This window comes from Somniosus microcephalus, chromosome 10 (assembly GCF_052327205.1).
Source record: "Somniosus microcephalus isolate GS21.2 chromosome 10, FLI_Smic_1.0, whole genome shotgun sequence".
Taxonomy (NCBI): Eukaryota; Metazoa; Chordata; class Chondrichthyes; order Squaliformes; family Somniosidae; genus Somniosus; species Somniosus microcephalus.
This window is the reverse complement of record NC_140996.1, coordinates 217,398,136-217,417,032: the sequence shown is the minus strand read 5'-3', so window position 1 is coordinate 217,417,032 and position 18,897 is coordinate 217,398,136. Positions and strand designations below refer to the sequence as shown.

At 46.6% G+C, this 18,897-nt stretch overlaps 1 protein-coding gene across 1 annotated transcript in view; it reads left to right on the top strand.

Moving 5' to 3' along the window:
• dhrsx (dehydrogenase/reductase (SDR family) X-linked) overlaps positions 1 to 18,897 on the top strand; it is a 292,526-nt gene that overhangs the window by 263,254 nt on the left and 10,375 nt on the right. The gene's annotated exons all lie outside the window — the stretch shown is intronic.

Below are 18,897 nucleotides of genomic sequence, written 5' to 3'. Positions count from 1 at the left end.
TTAAAAAGCTTGAAATAAGAAGGGAAGCCAGGCAGAATGTTTTCACCCAAAGGGTAATGGAGTTGCTCGGTAAGTTACCTAGGAGCGCCATCGACACAGACAGTACAAAGCACAATTACATGTGTTTTTGGAGAGAGACGACATTGCGGGATATTTTGAGAGGACACGTCAACATAGAAACATTGAAGATAGGAGCAGGAGTAGGCCATTCGGCCCCTCGAGCCTGCTCCGCCATTCAATGAGATCATGGCTGATCATCCAAATTCAGTACCCTGTCCCCGCCTTCTCCCCATACCCCTTGATCCCTTTAGCCTTAAGAAATATATCTAACTCCTTCTTGAATATATTTAATGAATTGGCCTCTGCTGCTTTCTGTGGTAGAGAATTCCACAGGTTCACCACTCTGGGTGAAGAAATTCCTCCTCATCTCTGTCCTAAATGGCTTACCCCTTATCTTTAGACTGTGACCCCTGGTTCTGGACTCCCCCGCCATCGTGAACATCCTTCCTGCATCTAGTCTGTCTAGTCCTGTTAGAATTTTATAAGTTTCAATGAGATCCCCTCTCATTCTTCTAAACTCTAGCGAATACGAGCCCAATCGACCCAATCTCTCTTCATACGTCATTCCTGCCATCCCAGGTATCAGTCTGGTGAATCTTCGCTGCACTCCCTCCATGGCAAGAACATCCTTCCTCAGATAAGGCGACCAAAACTGCACACAATACTCAAGGTGTGGTCTCACTAAGACCCTGTACAACTGCAGCAAGACATCCTTGCTCCTGCACTCGAATCCTCTCGCTACGAAGGCCAACATACCATTTGCCTTCTTAACCGCCTGCTGCACCTGCATGCTTACCTTCAGCGACTGGTGCACAAGGACACCCAGGTCTCGTTGCACTTCCCCTTCTCCCAATCTATTGCCATTCAGATAATAATCTGCCTTCCTGTTTTTGCCACCAAAGTGGATAACCTCACACTTACCACGTTATATTGCATCTGCCATGCTTCTGCCCAATCACCTAACCTGTCCAAATCATACTGGAGTTTCTCTGCACCCTCCTCACAGCACACTCGCCCACCCAGCTTTGTGTCGTGGATAGGTGGGACTAACTGAGAAAGGGACATGCTTGCTTGGGCATAATGAACTTGTCCACTTCCTAAAGATTCTTGCGTTCTCACACCTTGCACGTGCGAGAGGCTGTTAGTAATGGGGAATAAAACACGTTCTGTTGCAGGATGACAGTATGTGCACCAAGCACTCCCAAGTCAGTTATCGCATGGTTAAATGAATAAAGCTCTCTCTATCTGCCCAGTAGAAAGCCCCTCAGCCCCAGCTCATTGTACCGCTGGACCATTAGCGGGCATTTAATAACTAGAGTAACACCAGAACACTGAGGTTATACCTATCAGGAAAGATTGAACAGGCTGGGGCTCTTTTCTCTCGTAAAGAGAAGGCTGAGGGGGTGATCAGATAGAGGTCTTTAAGATTATGATGGGGTTTGATAGGGTAGACGTAGAGAAGATGTTTCCACTTACGGGGGAGACCAGAACTAGGGACCATAAATATACGATAGTCATGAACAAGTCCAGTAGGGAATTCAGGAGAAACTTTTTTACCCAGAGAGTGGTTGGAATGTGGAACTCGCTACCACAGGGAGCAGTTGAGGCGAATAGTGTAGATGCATTCAAGGGGAAGCTAGATAAACACATGAGGGACAAAGGAATAGAAGGATATGTTGATCGGGTTAGATGAAGAGGGGTGGGAGGAGGCTCGTGTAGAGCAGAAACACTGGCATAGACCTGTTGGGCCGAATGGCCTCTTTCTGTGCTGTAAATACTATGTAACTATCATATTGCACTGGTAAGGGTAAGAGGCCGTTAAGCAACGCCTCAGTTTCAAAATTCTCATCCTTGTTTTCAAATCCCTCCATGGCCTCGCCCCTCCCTATCTCTGTAATCTCCTTCGCCTGAGGAAGAGAGTGTTTGAAGACCAGGACCTCAAACCCTGCACTAAGCTCATGGTCTACAGAGCAGCAGTGATACCCACCCTGCTGTATGCCTCAGAGACATGGACCATGTACAGCAGGCACCTCAAAGCACTGGAGAGGTACCACCAACGCTGCCTCCGCAAGATCCTGCAAATCCATTGGCAGGATAGACGCACCAACGTCAGTGTTCTTGCTCAGGCCAACATCCCCAGCATCGAAGCTTTGACCACGCTCCGTCAGCTCCAATGGACGGGTCACATTGTCCGCATGCCCGATACAAGACTCCCAAAACAAGCGCTCTACTCGGAGCTCCGGCATGGCAAGAGAGCCCCAGGTGGGCAGAGGAAACGCTTCAAGGACACCCTCAAAGACTCCTTGAAAAAGTGTAACATCCCGATCGACACCTGGGAATCCCTGGCCCAAGACCGCACAAAGTGGAGGAGAAGTCATAGAGTTTTACAGCACAGAAAGAGGCCCTTCGGCCCATCGTGTCCGCGCCGCCCATCCACCCCTGTCCTGTCTAACCCCATTTTCCAGCATTTGGTCCATAGCCTTGTATGCAATGGCATTTCAAGTGCTCATCCAAATGCTTCTTGAATGTTGTGAGGGTTCCTGCCTCTACCACCCTTTCAGGCAGTGAGTTCCAGATTCCAACCACCCTCTGAGTGAAAAAGTTCCTCCTCAAATCCCCTCTAAATCTCCTGCCCCTTACCCTGAATCTATGCCCCCTTGTTATTGACCCCCCTACTAAGGGGAAAAGTTCCTCTTTATCTACCCTATCTATGCCCCTCATCATTTTGTACACCTCAATCAGGTCCCCCCTCAGCCTTCTTTGCTCCAAGGAAAACAACCCCAGCCTGTTTAGTCTTTCTTCATAGCTGAGGCGCTCCATCCCAGGTAACATCCTGGTGAATCTTCTCTGCACCCTCTCCAAAGCAATCACATCCTTCCTATAGTGAGGCGACCAGAACTGCACACAGTACTCCAGCTGTGGCCTCACCAGCGTTTTGTACAGCTCCATCATAACCTCCTTGCTCTTATATTCTATGCCTCGGCTAATGAAGGCAAGTATCCCATATGCCTTTTTAACCACCTTATCTACCTGTTCCACTGCCTTCAGAGATCTATGTACATGTACACCAAGGTCCCTCTGACCCTCTGTACTTCCTAGGGTCCTACCACTCATTGTGTATTCCCTTGCCTTATTTGTCCGTCCAAAATGCATCACCTCGCACTTTTCAGGGTTAAATTCCATTTGCCACTTTTCCGCCCATCTGACCAACCCGTTTATATCGTCCTGTAGCCTGAGGCTTTCCTCCTCGCAATTTACCACCCCACCAATTTTCGTGTCATCTGCGAACTTACTGATCATACCTTTTACATTCTCATCCAAATCATTTATGTAGATCACAAACAACAAGGGACCCAGCACCGATCCCTGAGGTACCCCACTGGACACAGGCTTCCAGTCACAAAAGCATCCTTCGACCATCACCCTCTGCCTCCTGCCACTCAGCCAGTTTAGGATCCAACGCGCCAAGGCACCCTGGATCCCATGGGCTCTTACCTTCTTGACCAGTCTCCTATGCGGGACTTTGTCAAAAGCTTTACTGAAGTCCATGTAAACCACATCCACAGCATTTCCCTCATCCACCCCCCTAGTCACCCCCTCGAAAAATTCAATCAGATTTGTCAGACATGATTTACCCTTGACAAAGCCATGCTGACTATCCCCGATTAATCCTTGTCTCTCCAAGTGGAGACTAATTTTGTCCCTCAGAATTTTTTCCAATAATTTCCCTACCACAGATGTTAGGCTCACTGGCCTGTAATTCCCTGGTTTATCCCTGCTACCCTTCTTGTATAGTGGTACTACATTAGCTGTTCTCCAGTCCTCTGGTACATCCCCTGCGGCCAGAGAGGTTCTGAAAATTTGTGTCAGAGCCCCTGCAATCTCCTCCTTTGCCTCCCACAGCAGCCTGGGATACATCTCGTCCGGGCCTGGGGATTTATCCACTTTTTGGCCTGCTAAAACCGCTAGCACCTCCTCCCTCTCGATGCTAATATGTTCAAGTATGTCACAGTCCCCTTGCCCGATTTCTATGTCTGCATCGTCTCTCTCCATAGTGAACACAGATGCAAAAAATTCATTTAAAACCCCGCCTACATCATCTGGCTCTACACACAGATTGCCACTTTGGTCCCTAATGGGCCCTACCCTTTCCCTGGTTATCCTCTTGCCCTTAATATACTTATAAAACATCTTAGGATTTTCCTTTATTTTGCTCGCCAGTGTTATTTCATGGCCCCTCCTCGCCCTCCTAATTTCTTTTTTAAGTATGCCCCTGCACTTTTTATACTCCTCTAGGGCTTCTTCCGTCTTTAGTCTTTTGTAACTGCCAAAAGCCCCCCTTTTATTTCTAATGCATTTTTGTATATCCCTTGTCATCCAAGGTTCCCTTTGCTTGTTGGTCCCACCCTTGACCTTTACAGGAACATGTTGGCGTTGTACTCTCTCTATTTCCCTTCTGAAAGTCTCCCACTGTCTTGATGTGGATTTTCCTATAAGTAGCTGCTCCCAGTCCACTTTGGCCAGATCCTGCCTTATCATATTAAAATCGGTCTTCCCCCAATTTAGAACCCTTATTTCCGGGCTGTCTTTGTCTTTTTCCATGACCACCTTAAATCTCACCGAATTATGGTCACTGTCGCCAAAATGCTCTCCTACTGACACTTCCACCACTTGCCCGGCTACATTCCCCAGGATTAGGTCCAGTATCGCCCCCTCTCTTGTAGGACTTTCTACATGTTGGCTCAAAAAGCTCTCCTGGATGCACTTTAAGAATTCTGCACCCTCTAAGCCTTTCACACTCTGACTATCCCAATTTATATTGGGGAAGTTGAAATCCCCCACTATTATTACCCTATTATTTTCGCACTTTTCTGAGATTTGCCTACATATCTGTTCCTCTATCTCCCCCTGACTGTTTGGGGGCCTATAGTACACTCCCAGCAAAGTGCTTGCCCCCTTTTTGTTTTTAAGTTCTACCCATATGGCCTCATTAGAGGAACCCACTAATATATCATCCCTCCTTACAGCAGTAATTGACTCCTTAATTAATATTGCAACACCCCCTCCCCTTTTACACCCCCCTCTGTCTCGCCTGAAGATTCTGTACCCCGGAATATTGAGCTGCCAGCCCTGACCCTCCCTCAACCATGTCTCCGTGATAGCAACAATATCGTACTCCCATGTGTTCAACAACAACTTCAGTTCGTCCACCTTATTTGCAAGACTCCTTGCATTAAAATAAATGCCTTCCAGCCCTGCCATATTCCCTTTTGCCTTCGCATATTTGCTCTGCCTTGTTTTTTTCTCTGTATTTGGCTGTAAATCACCCCGTGCTATAGCTCCACTCTGTACCCCATCCCCCTGCCAAGTTAGTTTAAACCCCCCCCAGCAGTGCTAGCAAACCTCCCCGCAAGGATATTGGTTCCCCTCTGGTTCAGGTGTAAACCGTCCGACTTGTACAAGTCCCACCTTTCCCAGAAGCAGACCCAGTGATCCAGGAAACTAAAGCCCTCCCTCCTGCACCATCCCTTTAGCCACGCATTCATCTGTTCTATCTTCCCATTCCTATACTCACTAGCACGTGGCACCGGGAGTAATCCAGAGATTACAACCTTTGAGGTCCTGCTCTTTAATCCTTCACCTAGCTCCCTAAATTCTTGCTGCAGGACCTCATCCCTCTTTTTACCTATGTCGTTGGTACCAATGTGGACCACGACCTCTGGCTGTTCACCCTCCCCCTCCAGAATGCCCTGCAGCCGCTCAGTGATATCCTTGACCCTGGCACCAGGGAGGCAACAAACCATCCTGGATTCACGTCTACGGCCACAGAAACGCCTATCTGTTCCCCTTACTATAGAATCCCCTACCACTATTGCTCTCCCACTCTTTTTCCCCCCTTCCTGGGCAGCAGGAGCACCCCCGTGCCAGGAAGTTGGCTGCTGCTGCCTTCCCCTGGTGAGTCATCCCCCTCAACAGTATCCAAAGCGGCATACCTGTTTGAGAGGGGAATGGTCACGGGGTCTCCTGCACTACCTGCCTGCTTCTATTGCTCCTCCTGGTGGTCACCCATTTCCTATCTTCCTGTGCAGCCCTTCCCTGCGGTGTGACCAACTCACTAAACGTGTTATCCACGAACCTCTCAGCATCGTGAATGCTCAACAACCCATCCACCCGCAGCTCCAGCGCCTCAATGCGGTTTGCTAGTAGCTGCAGATGGATGCATCTCTGGCACACGTGGTCATCAGGGGCACCGGCAGTGTCCCTGAATTCCCACATAGAGCAAGAGGAGCATATCACGGGGCTGGGCTCACCTGGCATGACCTTCCCTTTACTTAATTTAAATTAATTTACTATCACCAATTAAAAATATCTCTAAGGCGCTTGTATAGTCTACCAACAGTCCCTGCTACACCAGAAAAGACCCTAGTAACTATAAACTACAGAGTTTAAGTTTAAAAAAGAGAAATACTCACCAACCAATCACTTACCTGCTCCCTGGTGACGTCACACTCTGATTACTTTTTACCTCTCTCCTCTGCTGTTGATGTGGTGTGCCTCTGCTGAACCCGCCGGTTTTAAGTGCCGCCGGTCGCGCTGCTGCTCTCCCACAGGTCCAAGCTCTCTGACCTCGCCTCTGCTGAACCCGCCGGTTTTAAGTGCCGCCGGTCGCGCTGCTGCTCTCCCACAGGTCCAAGCTCTCTGACCTCGCCTCTGCTGAACCCGCCGGTTTTAAGTGCCGCCGGTCGCGCTGCTGCTTTCCCACAGGTCCAAGCTCTCTGACCTCGCCTCTGCTGAACCCGCCGGTTTTAAGTGCCGCCGGTCGCGCTGCTGCTCTCCCACAGGTCCAAGCTCTCTGACCTCGCCTCTGCTGAACCCACCGGTTTTAAGTGCCGCCGGTCGCGCTGCTGCTCTCCCACAGGTCCAAGCTCTCTGACCTCGCCTCTGCTGAACCCGCCGGTTTTAAGTGCCGCCGGTCGCGCTGCTGCTCTCCCACAGGTCCAAGCTCTCTGACCTCGCCTCTGCTGAACCCGCCGGTTTTAAGTGCCACCGGTCGCGCTGCTGCTCTCCCACAGGTCCAAGCTCTCTGACCTGTGGGAGAGCAGCCGGGAAGGCTCCGAACACCTCGAGTCTCTTCGCCAGGAGCAAGCGGAAGCCAAGCGCAGGCAGCGCAAGGAGCGCACGTCAACCCAAGCACCCCACCCAACCGCCCCTTCAACCACCATCTGCCCCACTTGTGACAGAGACTGTAGGTCCCGCAGTGGCCTTATCAGTCACCTGAGAACTCATTTTTAATGTGGAAACAAGTCATCCTCGGTTCCGGGGAACTGCCTAAGAAGAGAAGAAGAATCTGCGCTTCTCTAATTCTGGCCTCTTGAGCATCCCTGATTATAATCACCCCACCATTGGTGGCTGTGCCTTCTGTTGCCGAGGCCCTAATCTCTGGAATTCCCTGCCTAAACCTCTCCGCCTCACTACCTCTCTTTCCTGCTTTAAGACGCTCCTTAAAACCTACCTCTTTGACCAAGTTTTGGTCACCTGCCCTAATTTATTCTTGTGGTTCGGTGTCAAATTTTAATACTCCTGTGAAGCGCCTTGGGACGTTTTACTACGTTAAAGGTGCTATATAAATACAAGTTGTTGTTGATGCAAGTTTATTTCATTTGTGAAGGATATTTCACCCTGCCACTACTGCATTACGAGTCTTACCATCACAAAATAAATGCAGTAATGCACCACTGCCAGGGTGACTTTCTGCGTAGTGTAAGAGAAAATTGGTGTCCCTTAGGACTTCTGTTCAAAGGTTCGAAGCTGACTCCATATTGGTAACAGTTATGATTTTATTTAAGCATAAGTGAAACTTAATACATTACAGTGTTTGAGCAGCAGTTTACAAAGTACAATCAAGAATCATATTACCCATTTTATCTGTCCTAGCTGTCTTTTGGGTAGTCAGCATGGCCCATTCCTCGTTCCTTATACTCGTTTGCACCTGTCCTCACCCTTTTTTTTATATTCGTTCATGGGATATGGGCGTCACTAGCAAGGCCAGCGTTTATTGCCCATCTCTAATTGCCCTTGAGAAGGTGGTGGTGAGCCGCCGCCTTGAACCGCTGCAGTCCCTGTGGTGAAGGTGCTCCCACAGTGCTGTTAGGGAGGGAGTTCCAGGATTTTGACCCAGCGACGATAAAGGATTGGCCGATATACGTCCAAGTCAGGATGGTGTGCGACTTGGAGGGGAACTTGGAGCTGGTGGTGTTCCCATGCGCCTGCTGCCCTTGTCCTTCTAGGTGATAGAGGTCGCGGGTTTGGGAGGTGCTGTCGAAGAAGCCTTGGCGAGTTGCTGCAGTGCATCTTGTAGATGGTACACACTGCAGCCACGGTTACCGCCAGTGGTGGTGGGAGTGAATGTTTAAGGTGGTGGATGGGGTGCCAATCAAGCGGGCTGCTACACTAAGAATGACCCAAACCCACTAGGATATACCCCAAGAACCGGAACTACAGAAAGATCTATCCAATCATGTATCTCCCATACTCGCCATTCTACCCAATCAGGAGCCGGCAAGGTCTGTGACCAACACAGCCCTTGGGACCTCCCTTATCTGAGCCCAGTGCAAGCTCTTCCTGTTTCCATGGTGATGACAAAACCCAGGACAATGGCTTCTACTTAGAGTCTAGTTTTTAACATACTTTAACCTAATTCTAACAGGAATAAGACCAAATTAATAAAACTATATTAACTTAATAAAAACTGGCTATCTTAGTATTAAACTATGGTCTAACAGATCCTTAACACTGAAAATTAGTAAAAAGGAATTTAGCTGGTTACGCTTCAACAACTCGCAGTAGTTCAGACGTTCCCACAGGGAGAAAGAGATAATAGACAGAGCTGGAGACAAGTGGGCAATTTGTGTTCTTTTCCTTGCACTAACAAGTATATATTTGCCATACAGAAGGCCATTTGTGACAGATCCAGAATCTGCAACCTGTGGGTTTTGCAGTACAGCAGTTCCAACAAAAAAGCTTGGGGGCATTTAACTCTTTGCAACGCCTGATCCCTCAAAATATCCTCAGGAGCCCATATTCTCATAGTAGTCATCTTTTGAATGTACGGGACTGGAAATGACTGTTGCAATCCTTCTGGCTGGTACCAAACTTCAGTGTATCCCGTACTGTACGTTACCTCTTGCACTCCCTTAATCACATCTCTCAGCACAAGAAAAATCTCTCCGCTCCCCCTTGAATTTGCTGACATTCTCCAACATCAACAGCTTGCATTTATATAGCGCCTCTAACATAGTGAAGCGTCCCATGGCGACACCGTTTTGTCCCAGGGCATCCTGTTCCGCGCATTCCTCACCCTGTGCGTGAAGTTAAACTATCTCTCCACTTTCTTTGCACTGGTAAACGTGCAAAAAGGATTTGCAAGGTTGCTGCTAGAACTCTGAGGGGTTATAACCTATCAGGAAAGACTGAACAGGATCGGGCTCTTTTCTCTATGAAAAGAATTGACTGAGGGTTGACCAGATAGAGATCTTTAAAATTATGATCGGGGTTTGATAGGATAGACGCAGAGAAGATGTTTCCACTTGTGGGGGAGACCAGAACTAGGGGAAATAAATGTAAGATAATCACTAATAAATCCAATAGGGAATTCAGGAGAAACTTCTTTACCCAGAGAGTGGTTGAAATGTGGAACCAGAAGGAGTAGTTGAGGCAAATAGCGTAGACGCATTTAAGGGGAAGGAGAAAGGAATAGAGGGATATGTTGATAGGGTGAGATGAAGTAAGGCGTGGAGCATGAAAACCAGCACGGACCTGTTGGGCCGAATGGCCTGTTTCTGTGCTATAAAATCCTGTGTAATTCCTTCTCCTGAGTTTGAATCTGTGCCTCCTGGTTGCGGAGTTTGTGGTTGTGTTTATTATCGTTACATTTATTAATCATTAGCATTTTTTGTAGATGTGTCATCTAAACAAAAAGATGCAAGAGAATCCCTGTAGAAACCACAAGCTTCAAGGATGAAGAGTATAGGTTAATATCCCTGTGTAACATCAGTATTAGGAAGTATGGTACAAATGTTCCAATAGGACTCTAACTTTACTCCTGCACACCCTCCCGACCCAGTCATCGCTGCTCGTTCATGCTCTGTAACAGAAAAGGTTGTGGGGTGGAGTGGATTTAGTACCAGTCCAAACCAGCATGAACGATATCATCTCCTGCAGCTCAGGATCTGCCCCTGCCAGCCCCAGGTTCCAACAGGTTTAAAATCACGCTGTGTGCATGATCAGTAACAAAAACAGTACCTGAATTTCCTTTGTCCTCCATTTTTACAAAGAATTCGCCCCAGTAAAAAAAATATCTCATGCAAACCCTTCCAATGTGTTTGTTACCAGTGTTACCAGTACGGCACAATACAAATCCCCCCCCCCCGCCCCACAAGTGTCTTGCTCATCCCTTCCTGGCTTTGATGGTAAAGTTCCACCTTCCCCAGACTCTAAAATGTCAGTCTCTCCAGATTAATGTAATAAGAACCAAAACCATGAAGATTTGGATTGTCATATTATTGTGATATTTATTAGCACACCGTATTAATTAGCTGCATTTAAATTCCAGCTTCTCCTAGTGCTGCAACCTTTTATCTCTTGAAGTGCGGCACATTTGCTATTCACTATTGTCAGCAATAAAAATGACAAACCACAGATCCTGCATTTATCTTATCACTTACACAAAAAAAGGAATTCAAAGAGCTTTGTCGAATGAGTTGCAAAGAGCCAAAGACGGGCAAGTGAATGGCAGATCCTCGGATCACGTCCTGAATTTCAAGTGATGAATGTCCTTCAGGGTCTCTCTCAACGTGGCTGCTGCCAGCTCTGGTCCCCTGAACAGTGTCCTTTACATGACAGCCTGGAGCTGCTGCTCAGCTAAGGGCAACAGTGACCCAGTGCGAAGTAATACAACCCGTGCAGAGCTCACGGTTTGCCTTTTTGTTTCCAATATTCTCCCTTTCTTTCCTGAAGGCACTAATTCTTGCTGGGGTATGTCTTCCAATGCGCTGTGGTGTTACACTAATCTGAGTCAGAAGGTTGTAGGTTCATAGTCCCACTCCAGAGACTTGAGCACAAAAATCCAGGCTGACACTCCACTGCAGCACCGAGGGAGTGCTGCACTGTCGGAGGTGCCGTCTTTTGCATGAGACGTTAAACCGAGGCCCCGTCTGCTCTCCCATGGCACTATTTCGAAGAAGAACAGGGGAGTTATACCCGGTGTCCTGGCCAATATTACTCCCTCAATCAACATCACTAAAACAGATTATTTGGTCATTATCACATTGCGATTTGTGGGAGCTTGCTGTGGACAAATTGGCTGCCATGTTTCCTACATTACAGTGACTACACTTCAAAAAGTACTTCATTGGCTGTAAAGCACTTTAGGATGTTCGTTGGTTGTGAAAGGCGCTATATAAATGCAAGTCTGTCTTTCTTTCTGTTCTCCCTCTGGTACCTTATCCAATTGGACATTCTTTGCATACAAGCCTAAGCAGTGAATGTCAGTTGGCTATTTGACTATGTGGGCATCATCACTGAGCCCGATCCTGCTTCCACCACGCATACACAAACATGCACATGTGTGTGCAGACACATGGGCACATAGAAACATAGAAGATAGGAGCAGGAGTCGGCCATTCGGCCCCTCGAGCATGCTCCGCCATTCAATTCAATCATGGCTGATCATCCAAATTCAGTACCCGGTCCCTGCTTTCTCCCCATACCCCTTGATCCCTTTAGCCTTAAGAAATATATCTAACTCCTTCTTGAATATATTTAATGAATTGGCCTCTACTGCCTTTTGTAGTAGAGAATTCCACAGGTTCACCACTCTCTGGGTGAAGAAATTCCTCCTCATCTCTGTCCTAAATGGCTTACCCCTTATCCTTAGACTGTGACCCCTGGCTCTGGACTCCCCAACCATCGGGAACATCCTTCCTGCATCTAGCCTGTCCAGGCCTGTCAGAATTTTATAAGTTTCAATGAGATCCCCTCTCATTCTTCTAAACTCCAGCAAGTATAAGCCCAATCGACCCAGTCTCTCCTCATACGTCATTCCTGCCATCCCAGGTATCAGCCTGGTGAATCTTCGCTGAACTCCTTCCATGGCAAGAACATCCTTCCTCAGATAAGGTGACCAAAACTGCACACAATACTCAAGATGTGGTCTCACCAAGGCCCTGTACAACTGCAGCAAGACATCCTTGTTCCTGTACTCAAACCCTCTCGCTACGAAGGCCAACATACCATTTGCCTTCTTAACCGCCTGCTGCACCTGCATGCTTACCTTCAGCGACTGGTGCACAAGGACACCCAGGTCTCATTGCACTTTCCCTTCTCCCAATCTATTGCCGTTCAGATAATAATCTGCCTTCCTGTTTTTGACACCAAAGTGGATAACCTCGCATTTATCCATTTGCGCATACGTGCAGCCACTCGCTCATTTGCTCACATGGAGGGTCAAGGTTAACACAGACTGGTTGGGCCGATTGCCCTATATCCGTGTTGTGACTTCTATGCACATTTCAACACGTGCTCTTTCCAGCAGAAGTGATGAGGGGCAGGAACCCTGGATGATTTTTCCCATCCCAGCCCAGGGTACTGAGGCCAAGTGTAGCACTCCACCCCAATAGATGAGATCAGCTAGCTCAGCATGGACTTTCTGTTCCTTATGGTGCATAATCTCACCGGGAGCTGTATTTACCCAGGTGAGCAGTTCACAATTTGTCCATCCCAGCCAGGCTTCAGCAATACAGAGGGGTCCTTCTAAAAGTACATTGTTTCACGTTTTATACTTGCTTGGAATATTCCAATTCATCGCTTGAAATTAAAGTCATGACCTGATCTAAGTGAACTTGCTGAGATGTGGCTGCTGAGTGAGAACTGGACTGGTATTAGATGCGATGCCCTCTATGAAGGAATTGCCTGCTCATTCTCTGGGCTCTTAGATGAGCGGGCGTTTGGGTGTGGTGCTGGCGGACTGCTGGCACCAGTGGAAGTGTATTCCTGGAAGAATTAACAACTTTGAGAGGGGGAGGCAGTGGACAATAGGAACAGACTTAGCCCCTCGAGCCTGTTCTGCCATTCAGTGAGATCATGATCTGTGACCTAACTCCATATACCTGCCTTGGCCCCATATCCCCCTAACAAAAATATGTTAAGGGAGGGAGGTGTTTGCGTGGAATGTATGTACAAAGTTTAGTTATGCTCTATTGAAAATCTACGCTAAATTAAACATTGAAGGCATAGCTACTTCAGTTTTCAATTTGGAATAGTACATGGCTCTCCAGCAGCTCATGCCCATGGTCTAACGTGCAAATGCATCAAGAGCGATAGTACTGATCATACAGGCCAAGAGCATTCCAGAGCCAAACTCTATTCTGTGCTACTTCAGCTGATCACAGCCATAACAACAATGTGCCACTGCAGTTACCTGTGTTGTTTGATGTGGGTGAAGAAAGGATTGGGCCCGGCTCTGAACCTAGGGCCTTCCAGGCCTGAATACCTCAGCACCATAGCCACAGAAACATTGGTGAGTTTTCTTGAATTTGGACACTTCTGCCTCTCGGTATCTTCCCACTGCCCGTAAAAGTTGCACGTTAAATGTGTCAGGATCTAGGGCCACTGTTGGAACTTGCAGCAATTTTTCTTCCATTGTCCATTTTGGGAATGGCAGAAATATCTAATGGTTCTCCAACTACACTAGACTTAGGGACTGATTTTTTTTTAAACTCTTTCTGCTTTCGTATTCATTCTTTTAAATAAGTAAGAATTTCTCTTTCTCATAATCACTTAGTCCTGGCCAATATTTATCCCTCAACCAACACCTAAAAACATACTATCTGGTCATTAGCGCGTTGCTATTTGTGGGACCTTGCTGTGCGTAAATTGGCGGCTGCACTTCCCACATTAAAACAGTGACTACTTTTTTTTTTTTAAGTACTTCATTGGCTGTAAAGCGCTTTGGGAGGTCCTGAGGTCGTGAAAGACGCTATAGAAATGCATGAGTTTTTTTTCTTTTTCTGTTGAAATTTATCTTGCCTCTACCCCTCGCCTAACCATTTGATTCTTCAGCTTTTCTGCCGACAGTGTACAGACTTTTTAAACCCCAGCTCAGTGTCACATAACCACTACTCACTGATTTACCCCATCTTCTCTCCTACTCTTTTCAACCTTGAGCCTTAACCTAGATTTTGATGGGGGGGGGGGGGGGCGGGTGGGGGAAAAACACTTCAGCGCGAGTCACATCATACAACGGCATTGAAACCTGAGTCACGTGACATAGACATGGATACCAGCCAAAAACGCCAGAGCCAGTTTTGGTGAGACAGCACAAGACAAATGTGTGCTTCCAGGCAGTAATGCATGTGGTGGATTCAGATGAGGTTGATAAACTAGCCTCACTTCACGCTTATCATTTATGACATGATCTAGCCTCCTTGGGCATTTCTGCCATGACAGATTATGCTAGCTGTGAGCCATCCCGTATTAGCGATTTGAAAACAAGGTTGTTGTCCGTAGTGTTTTTTTTAAAAAAAGAGTTCAAGTCACAAAGGCCTGGTGATTCTGTTCCGTGCATTTTAATGTCACCCCTAATTGCTAAAGTCCTTTGTAAGATGGCTTATTGTCAAGTGGAAACACATGAAGTGCGTTCAGAGGTTATCGATGACTAACTGTGCCAGAGTTGGTGATTCAGAGGTTTCAGTCTTGCATGCTCAGTCTATAAGGATATCGTGACCTTGGGGATTTTGGGCTAGCCAAGTTTCAGGAATTATTTTTCTTTTCATTTGTCAGATCATCATTCTGGATGCTGGAATTCTGAAATAAAAATAGAAAATGCTGGAAATACTCAGCAGGTCAGGCAGCATCTGTAGAGAGAGAAACAGTTAATGGCCGCAATTTTACGAACCTGGCAGTGAACCAAACACTAATACAATAGCAAAACACTGCGGATGCTGGAAATCTGCTATTGTATTAGTGTTTGATTCACTGCCACCTCTCTCCTAGGAATGCTCACCTTGAAGAAGTTCTGCTCTTCTCTCCGACGGGATTTCCATTTGTCTCTTCAACCTTGTTCATCTTCATTGCTTTCCCTGCCTCTGCACCTGCTTAATATCTGTTACATCTCTAACCTTTTCTAGTTCTGATGAAGGGCCCCAGACCTGAAACGTTAACTCTGTTTCTCTCTCCACGGATGCTGCCTGGCCTGCTGAGTGCTTCTAGCCTTTTCTGTTGTTATTTCTAATTACCTGAATTGGGTCCCCCGCTGTGAACCCGCCGCTGCGTGCCGGGTCTACTCAGCGCTGACAGACCCGACATCGGGGAACGGCGCGTGGCGGCGGGTTCACTGCGCTATCCTGACCCGCTGAGGGAATAAACACTTTCCCACCCGACCCGCTGACCCACCCCCCCCCCCCCTCCAGCCCATAGTTTCAGGTCGATGACCTTTTATCAGAACTGGAAAAATGGACATTACATTAATCCCTCAACCAACTACCAAAGCAGATAAACTGATCATTTATTTAATTTTCTGTTTGTGAGACCTTGCTGTATGCCTATTAGCTGCGGGGTTTACCTATATAACAATGGCCCAGAAATCCGGGTCTCCACGGGTGAGTACGCACGGGGTACTCACCCGTAGGCCCAATGGAAGTGCCGGTTTCGTGCATGCACTGCGCATGCGCGGGAAACCGGAACTTCCGTTCCCTTGAAAGAAGGGGTTCAGAGGTGGAACGCCGTGCGCCGGAGAGGCAGCGCATGCGCATTGAACTTACGGTTTTTTCCAGGTTTCTTCAGGAGGGTAAGTCTCCAGGAGTTACACGTATAAAAAAACAGGCGCAAGGCCTGCTTTTAACAAGGTAAGTGGTGAATTAATTAAAATTAAAATTAAAACATTTTTTCCACAGGTTTATTATTTTTAAATACTTTAAAGAAAGGTAAGTTTATTTTTAGCCCCGTTCGAAAATGTAATTAATTTTTTCAAAAATTTAAATTATTGTTTAAAATAGTTATTTTATATCATTTATAGGTTTTTTAAAAATGTGTTTTTTAAAAAATTTATTTGAAGTTTTAGTGATGTTTTGGGGCTTATAGTATTTATGGTTTTGACAGCTCTTCCTGTCAATTTTATGAATGGGCATTCCCTGCTACGATTGGTTCCCCATGGCCCACATGATCCCAGGGGACGCATCGAACTAACTGCGCCCCTGGGATACGCAAGCACTGCATGCCGGCAGTTGGAGCAGGCCCGGGATCGGAAGCCCACGCGGGCCCACAGCTCAACGGCCGGCGCGCTATGTAAGTGCAGGTCGGAGGCTTGCACCTGTGGGAAGCCTCCGACCCAAATTTCTGGGCCAATATATATATATATATACAGTATATATATTAACACAGACCAGTTGGGCCAAATGACCTGTTTCTGAGCAGTAAATTCTGTGTAAGTGAAGTGCTTTGGGACATCCTAAGAACATGAAAGGCACTATGTAAATATAAGTTCATTCATTCTGTTTGTAGGCTTGTTCAGCATCCTTCCATTGAAACTTGCAGTCGCCCCCCACCCCTCATCACAGCAGCTAACTGCCTCTTGGACAACTCCAGAGATGTTGCCTCAAACCCTGAAGACCATTTCAGGAATTAATCATTGGTTGCGTGCAGAAGTGCTTCCTGACTTTCGATCTCAACTTGGCTTTTACCATTTATTTTTTTTACCTATGTCCCCTTGCCTTGCAGTCATTGTTTAATTTGAAGTAACGCTCCGGATTAATCATTTTGCTTGATGAATATGCACAATTCAGTATTGTGGTGGAGGGGGAGAATCCCTACACTATAGGTATGTGGAGAAGCAGTTCCAGGACATCATTAGAAGAGCTTAGAAAGAAAGAACAAACTTGCATTTCTATAGCACCTTTCACGACCTCAGGACGTCCCAAAGCGCTTTACAGCCAATTAAGTACTTTTGAAGTGCAGTCACTGTTGTAATGTAGGAAAAGTGGCTGCCAATTAGCACACAGCAAGCTCCCACAAACAGCAATGTGACAATGACCCGATAATCTGGTTGTTTTTAGGTGTTGGTTGAGGGATAATTATTGACCAGGACAGGAAGCACTGGGGACTTTAAGAAAGTTGATATGCGATGTGAGACACCCTATTTTACCACAGTGGGAGCCTTAGGAATTCTATTCAAGGCCATGTTGATGAGAGTTCAAATGCTGGAGGCTGTCTTCCTGCAGGAACTGGAGGCACGAATCCGACAGCACATTCCAAGACCCACCCGCACATGGATCAACTACACTTTCAGCTTCTTGAACCGTAACTCGTTTACCCTTGGGAGTGCAACCAACGGAGGAAGAAGCACAGTCTACTGCCAACGTCACTCCTGTAGTGTAAAAGTGCCTTGCGTTGTGTACAGATCCTTTGATCTGATTGGAGTGCAACTTCAAATGGCAGCACACCCGTTGTTGCCGGTAGTGTCATATCATAGAATCATAGAGGTTTACGTCACAGCAGGAGGCCGTTCAGCCCATCGTTTCTGTGCTAGCCAAAAAAGAGCCATCCAGCCTAATCCCACTTTCCAGCTCTTAGTCCGTAGCCCTGTAGGTTACGGCACTTCAAGTGCATACCTGTATCCAACTACTTTTTAAATGCGATGAGGGCTTCTGCCTCTACCACCTCTTTCAGACAGTGAGTTTCAGACACCCACCACCCTCTGGGTGAAAAAAGTTCTCCTCAAACCCCCCCTCATCCTTCTACAAATTACTTTAAATCTATGCCCCCTGGTTATTGACTCCTCTGCTAAGGGACATAGGTCTTTCCTATCCACTCCATCTAGGCCCCTTGAGGCAGGCGGTTCGTTGTGATTGTGATCAAAACTTTCTGTTAATAAATATTTTAATTATTGAGGAGCTAAGCTTTTATGAAATCCCAGTTTAATAATATATGGAAGCTTTGCTATTCCCCAGTATCATTCCGTATAATAGTAATTATTGAATTAAAATCAAAAAATGTAGGAAATAGGCAACACCTGGAAAAAGAAGACCGGTTAATGTTTCCTCTGAAGACCCCTTATGAACAAATAATTCCCACTATCTCTGTGATGAAAGCAGTGTTTTCACCCTATGTGAACTAAGGAAAATCTCTGTCTTTGTTTCATATAGTTTTAAAGATTGGTAAGGTTAAAATCAAAGCTGACTTTCCTTACCAGATTTCAAAATGGAGACTGAAGTCAGGCTAGCTACAGGAAAAACGGGCCCAATCTGGAAATTAAACAAGTTAAGGGGGTTTTGTTCTGGGAGAAATTCAAAGTGTGCATTTAAAAGGCCACGGCAACAGGAGATGTCGCTCCAATTTTGGTCTCAAAATCTCTGCCTAAAGGTTATTTAAGTCAAAAAGTTGCTTGGTGGCTCGGACTGGCTGTTTCAAAATGTAATGGCCCAATATTTGCGATCGGAGGCTTCCGACCTGATTTAAAAAAAAATTTAAAAAAATCTACAAATTTACCTGGTGGCCCGAGAGGTACGGAGACTCGCGATCCTGGGCCTCTCCGGGTCCGCGCAGGCAGAGCCCCACCTGTCCCAGAGGCGCAGGTGGTTCGCAAGCGCCCCTGAGATCACGTGGACCAGCCCAACCAATAAAAGAAGGGAATCCCCATTCATACTTATGGGAGTTCTGTATGTACGGAACTGTCATGAATATGAATGGGGCTCACTTAAAAAATACACGATCACATGAAATTAATTTTAAAAAAAAGAAATGACATATTTAAAATTAATTAAAATGCCATTTAATTAAATATTT